This window comes from Eptatretus burgeri, chromosome 12 (assembly GCF_056783735.1).
Source record: "Eptatretus burgeri isolate ZD-2024b chromosome 12, Ebu_testis_v1, whole genome shotgun sequence".
NCBI classification, from domain to species: domain Eukaryota; kingdom Metazoa; phylum Chordata; class Myxini; order Myxiniformes; family Myxinidae; genus Eptatretus; species Eptatretus burgeri.
Window position 1 is genome coordinate 17,696,122 of NC_140972.1, and position 6,500 is coordinate 17,702,621.

Genomic DNA, 6,500 nt, shown 5'->3' on the forward strand with positions numbered 1-6,500 from the left:
GTATTATATGTCAATCAGTATTCTCACCATTCAATGAGCACCAAGTGAGCCGCCGACATAAAACGACAATGCCCCTGGGACAATCCCCGCGACCGAGCCGAACCTCAGCTTTATCTCTTCTGTGCTCCAGCCGGGCAACATGTGATCACACGTCACGGCCTTCAATTCACCACATTCTCCCCGTCTTTAAAATGTAACTAGAGGCCCAGCTAACGCACCATGATTACTTCAGCGCTACAGGAGTATACATTTCAAGCAATGCGAGCTATCTAAACTACAGAAGCATACATGCCAAGCAGTGAGGATTATTTTGAGTTGTAGGAGCATGGTAATGAGCATCGATATATTATGTAACGAGCATATAGGAGCATGAGCATCGAGGATGCCGATAATCCCCTTTACAGATTGAGTCGGCGAGGGGGTATTATTCGTCGGCCTCTCCGGGAGTAGATGGCGGTTTCACTTGAGGGAGGCTTCCGATCCTCTTGGTGAGCCTCGACTCGTGCCGGAGATGACTCCCCGATCGCTCTCGGGTGGAACGCGGTCGCTCCGTCATCACCCTTCTCGGGTGGAGTCCCTGGGGGGGAACACCTGGGGAGGGGATGTCAGAGGGAGGTGTGCCAGATGGTGGTGTACCTGCGGGAGGAGTGCCTGAGGGAGCCAAATGGCGGACCGACACAGTGGTCTCCCTGCCATCCGGGTGCCTGACATGAGCATACTCTGGATTAGTATCGATGAGTTCAACCTCTTCCACCATGGGTTCATACTTGCTTTGTCGTACCGGGCGTTTCATGAACACTGTTCCGGGATGGGTTAGCCAGTTGGGCACCGATTGGCCGTCAACATAACGTCGTTGGTGAGTAAACATTCGTTCGTGAGGAGTTGCATTGGTGGACGTGCAGAGCAAAGAGCGTATGGAATTCAGAGCGTCGGGAAGGGTAACCTCCCACCGCTCGGGGCCCAGTCCTCTTGATTTCAACGCCAGAGTTACGGCTTTCCAAATGACTCCGTTATACCGTTCCACCTGCCCATTACCCTGTGGGTTGTAACCCGTCTTTCGACTAGTTGCTATGCCGTGCTCTAATAGGAATTGTTTTAGCCCGGCCGACATGAAACACGGCCCTCTGTCTGAATGTATGTACGAAGGTTTCCCAAACATAGCGAAGAGGTCAGACAGACATTTCACGACAGTGCCCGAGGTCATATCCGAGCACGGAAACGCGAAAGGGAACCTTGAATACTCATCAACAACAGTGAATATGTATCTGTTGTCTGTCTCGGGCGGCAGGGGCCCTTTGAAGTCAATGTTTAGTCTCTCGAAGGGAGAAGTGGCCTTGATCAGTCTGCCAGAAGCCGCACCATAGAATCTGGGTTTTAGTTCAGCACAAACAGGGCATGAAGCATTCATTTGTTTAATATCTTCAATAGAATAAGGCAGATTCTGTCTGCGTATGAAATGTGCCATTCTGGTTACCCCCGGGTGGCACAGAGACACATGGAGGTCTTGCAAAGCCCGACTGATTGCCGCCGAGCAGTAGACCCGCGAGAAGGTGTCTGCAGCAGGGTTTTCCCTCCCGGGCCGGTAAACAATGTCGTAACTATAGCAGGCTAGGTCTATCCGCCATCTCATAATTTTTTCATTCTTAATTTTCCCGTTATTTTTCCCATCAAACATGAATGCCACGGATCGTTGGTCCGTAACGAGCGTGAAGTGGTTTCCCAGTAAATAATGTCTCCATTTACGCAGCGCTTCGACGATGGCGTACGCCTCCTTCTCTATTGCCGAGTGTCTCTGCTCGCTTCCAGAGAGAGTTCTCGAGAAGAACGCGACGGGTCGCCCAGACTGATTAAGCGTAGCAGCTATCGCGTGATCTGAAGCATCTGTCTCCACCACGAAGGGCACCGAGCTATCGATCGATAATACCACGGAATTACTGATATCGTCTTTGAGGTTGTGGAAAGCTGTTACAACAGCGGCATCTGGTGGAAAGTTTTTGCAATGCACTAGGGGATGTATTTTCTCGGAGTATTGCGGAATCCATCTTGCATAGTAAGCGAACATGCCGATCACCCGGCGCATTGTCTGCAGGTCCTGAGGTGGGGGTAGCTCACGAAGTGGGCGCAATCGTTCAGGATCAGGCTTAATCGTGCCGTCAGCTATCGTGTAGCCGAGAAGGTACGCCTCCTTCTCTATTGCCGAGTGTCTCTGCTCGCTTCCAGAGAGAGTTCTCGAGAAGAACGCGACGGGTCGCCCAGACTGATTAAGCGTAGCAGCTATCGCGTGATCTGAAGCATCTGTCTCCACCACGAAGGGCACCGAGATGACTCCCCGATCGCTCTCGGGTGGAACGCGGTCGCTCCGTCGTCACCCTTCTCGGGTGGTGATTGACCTTGCCGAGAATACGCATTTCTCGTAGTTGAGAGTCAGATTATATTTTCTAGCAATGCTCAAGAATCTGTCCAGATTCATGTCATGTTCCCCCTGATCCCTACCGCACACTGTGACATTGTCCACGTAAACAAAAGTGTCTTTGAGGTTTTCATCTGAGATGATGTTGTCCATAACCCGTTGGAAGCAAGCTACTCCATTCGTGACGCCGAATGGTATCCTCCTGAATTGGAAGAGGCGCCTACCTGCCTGGAATGCGGTGCAAGGTTTGTCTTCCTCTCAGATGGGAATTTGATGATAGGCGCTTCGCAAGTCGATGGTGCTGAATATCTTATAATTGGCCACGCGTTCGACCATCTCGTCTATGCGCGGCAGGGGGTAGGCGTCGAGTTGGGTGAAGCGATTGACCGTTTGGGAATAATCGACAACCACTCGTTTCTTATGGTTCTGGCTGCTGGTCACCAACACCTGTGTGCGCCATGGCGAATCGCTCGGTTCTATAATTCCTTCTTCCAGTAATCGCTTGGTTTCTGAAGTGATGAAATTCATGTCAGCAGTGGTATATCGCCGCGATTTGATCGCTATCGGTTTGCAGGCCGGCGACAAGTTAGCAAACAGCTGGGGGGACGTTACCTCTGCGGTAGTCAAGGCATTTAAAATTAGACGAGGTTTGCTTCCTCCAAAGGGTATTTCGACGCTCGTGTGCTGCTTGAGGACATTATGACCCAGAATTACGTCTGCGCACAAATCACGAAGCACCAGTACCCTTACATCCCGATGCGTGTACCCTTTTACGTCCAATTCAACATTGCAGTACCCTCGTACACGGGACTGTAGTGATGTGGCGGCCATGCATACCGTATTGTCTGTCGGGTGGATTTTCCATTTCCTGCCCTTCACTAGCGAGCTGTTGACGAAACTTTCAGAGCTTCCGGTATCAATCAGTGCCTCAGCCATATGCCCGTTAATTCGTACGTTGATGATAGCCTTGGATAGATTCCCCGGGGAGGCTGCAGTTAGTTTCTTTTGCGAGTAGAGAGCCGCAGAAGTGGGTTTATTTCTCCTTAGAGTAGATTTACATACCCTGGCATAATGCCCTTTCTTGTCACAATTCGTGCATGTGGCATCTCTGGCAGGGCATTTGTGGCGGGGTGTCTTTTGTACCCACAAAAGAAACATTTACCAACCGGAGCAGTTGTTGAGGAGTTTGACGTGGCCTGGGTATCCGGCTCCTCGGGTGTTTCTCCATCCCCTGTGTCTGGCTGTGTCTGTGTCAGTGGGGTTCCTTGAGTTCCCACCGTAGCAGCGTTCATTAGCAGCATCGGTGTCCCAAATGACTCAGATTGCTGCTGTGCCGTATCCATCGCTCGAGCCTGATCGACTACCTTTTCAAGAGTGGGTTGCGCTTTCTCTAGTAAGCGTTGCCGTATGTGGGCTGATCTAAGTCCTTGGATAAATGCCTCCCGGGTCGCTTCCTTTCGGTGTTCCTCGGCGCTTACGGCCCGGAAACTGCAGTCTTTTCCCAGCTGATTCAGAGCTTGCAGGAACTGATCGATTGTCTCCCCGGCTGCTTGCTTGCGTGTGTTGAGAAGATGTCGTATGTATACCTCGTTCTTGTGCTTCACGTAGAGCGCCTGCAGCACGTCGATCGCTGCTTCGTAAGTGTCGCACTCCGAGAAGAGCCTGTATACGCCGGGCGAGACATGATTCACGAGGGCGGCCAATTCGTCAGCTCCCTCTTCGATGATGGTCAGATAGTGTGAGAAGGAACGGAACCAATGCGACCATTTCATTTCTGAGTCAGTCGCGTTTGGGTCTGCGTCGAACCTCTCTGGTTTGTAGATCTTGTCCATTGTTGGTTGAGAGAGCCGAGAAAACCAAATGGAATAAATTGAAATGAGGACGAGAGAAGAACCTTCAGAGTATAGGCTTTATTCCATTTGATTGAAGCCGCTTCTACGGGCACACCAGGAAATACAGACGCAGCAAGGAGTACATAAGCAGTAAGGTACACACGCGCAACTAATCACCGCAAAATAAATCAGTATTATATATCAATCAGTATTCTCACCATTCAATGAGCACCAAGTGAGCCGCCGACATAAAACGACAATGCCCCTGGGACAATCCCCGCAACCGAGCCGAACCTCAGCTTTATCTCTTCTGTGCTCGAGCCGGGCAACATGTGATCACACGTCACGGCCTTCAATTCACCACACTGCTGTCAATTGTTATATATATTTTCGGAACAGTGCGAGTGTTTTCACAACATGAAAAGCTTTACCAAAAAGAAGTTAGTGTTTTAATTTCGACTGCAGCAACGATTTATTCGTGGAATTCTTCAATACAAAGGTAATTCACTTGCTCGAAGGTAAACGTGCAAACATTGGTTCAGTTTGAAAGTCGATTTCCTTGAATCTCGATTTAGCACGATCCTGTTTTTTTTTGCTATGACATTTTATGGATCTCAACGATCGCATGATAACAGGGCCACACTGTCGTTTATTATCATCATGAAGTATTATGTACTGTACAGCGTACATAATTGTACGTGCTATTTTTATACGACTGGCAGCGCAACGTCGGCACCATCGCTCGGCGATAGAAATTTTTCAGCTACATTTTTTTTTTCATTTTTTTATTTTTTTTTCACAGCTGGCAGATCCGTCGTATATGCGATCCGTTGTTGCTCGGAACGTCGTTAAGCGGCGCATGACTGTACATATATATATATATATATATATCTATATATATATATATATATATATATATACATATATGTATGTATTGTTACGAATTCGCTACCGTTGGCGTGCGATCGGCCGCTTTCCACTAATAGCAGCCGCGCCGCCCACCGGACGGACAATTCAGTCGTGACCCTCCTGGAACTATCGCCAGAAACCAGTCACGGGTGGGGGTTTAACCTCACCACAGCCCAGTCCTCATTCTATCCGCACAAGAGAGGGTGAATTGCCGAATGTCTATATACCTAAGTACTCGCACGGGTAACCTACCGAGGGGCTGCACCGCGCCGCAGGTCGGCTTGGGACACGAACCGCTTAAGCGGTCCGTTCCGTTCTAAAGCGATAACCGAGCGGGTATTATCGCCGACCTCGACGGATCCGATTCTCCTTACCGGGTGTTTAAAACCCAACTAATTATTCCACGATGCAAGATGGCATTTACAATAGGGGGAAGATGACGCAACGAACGGGATACATTTCACACAAGGACATTTATTAACAAGCACACGTATATACATACAGCCAAGGCAGTCATGCAATATTCAGGCAAGAAGCAAAAGCAATACACCCGAATATGATTATTATCTACAGTCACTTATACAGTCGTTACTTAACAGGACACGGCGCCACAGCATGCATGCAAAAACAAAAGGAAAGACCTCCCCATAGTCGGGGAGGTAGATGGGGTCTGGGGACCTTTATAACGTGGGACCTGGAGGACCGACCGGGTCCCGCGAGACCGTGGCCGGTAACCTGCACCCTCAAGGTGCCGCGGTGGTCGGCGAGTCTCAATGTCCCGCTCCCACGACCGTCAGCGTGGTCACGCCTGGTTCCGAATTTCTTCGAGAACAGCCTCCCATGTGGCCTGCAAGCTCTCTTCGGCACTCCTCGTCTGGAATCGCAGGTCCACCACACAGCCGGCACTGCTGCGCCTTCCATCCGCCTTTCCCACCAACAGGCCGCTCACAGGACCAGGAGCGCAGGAACCAAGCGAGGAAGAAGAAGAAAAACTGGACCACCATGAGACAGGGGCGAGCATGAACCAAGAAGAGAGTGAGCCTCGCGTGCGGTCTGCCCTTTTTAGCGCGGGGCTCCGCCATTCGCCCCACCCTTCTTTCAGCTCCACCTTCCTTCGAGACTCTTCTTGAAAGGGGTGTCCCCTCACTCCACCGCCTCACGCCGTGCATCCACCAATCGGAAGCGAGCTGCCCTGCCCCCTTCCCTTCACACCAGCCTCGGAGAAAAAATGCGGCAAAACCCGCGCGTCGTCGTAGTTCTTTCCTTGGCGCCTTTGTTTGACATTCTGGGACGGTTTCCGACGCGGAAACCATCGTTGCGTGATCCATGGAGGATGGCGTTCGGAAGCG

The 6,500-nt window shown here is 50.6% G+C and overlaps 1 long non-coding RNA gene across 2 annotated transcripts in view; it reads left to right on the forward strand.

Moving 5' to 3' along the window:
- Positions 1-6,500, forward strand: part of LOC147015177 (uncharacterized) — a 177,247-nt gene that overhangs the window by 12,880 nt on the left and 157,867 nt on the right. Inside the window, exon 1 of one of the 2 annotated variants that reach the window (XR_015050229.1) lies at positions 4,625-4,741. The exons of the other annotated variant lie outside the window; for it this stretch is intronic. This is a non-coding gene — a long non-coding RNA (uncharacterized LOC147015177). Of the gene's footprint in view, positions 1-4,624; positions 4,742-6,500 lie in introns of those variants that run through there. 2 annotated transcript variants of the gene reach the window in all.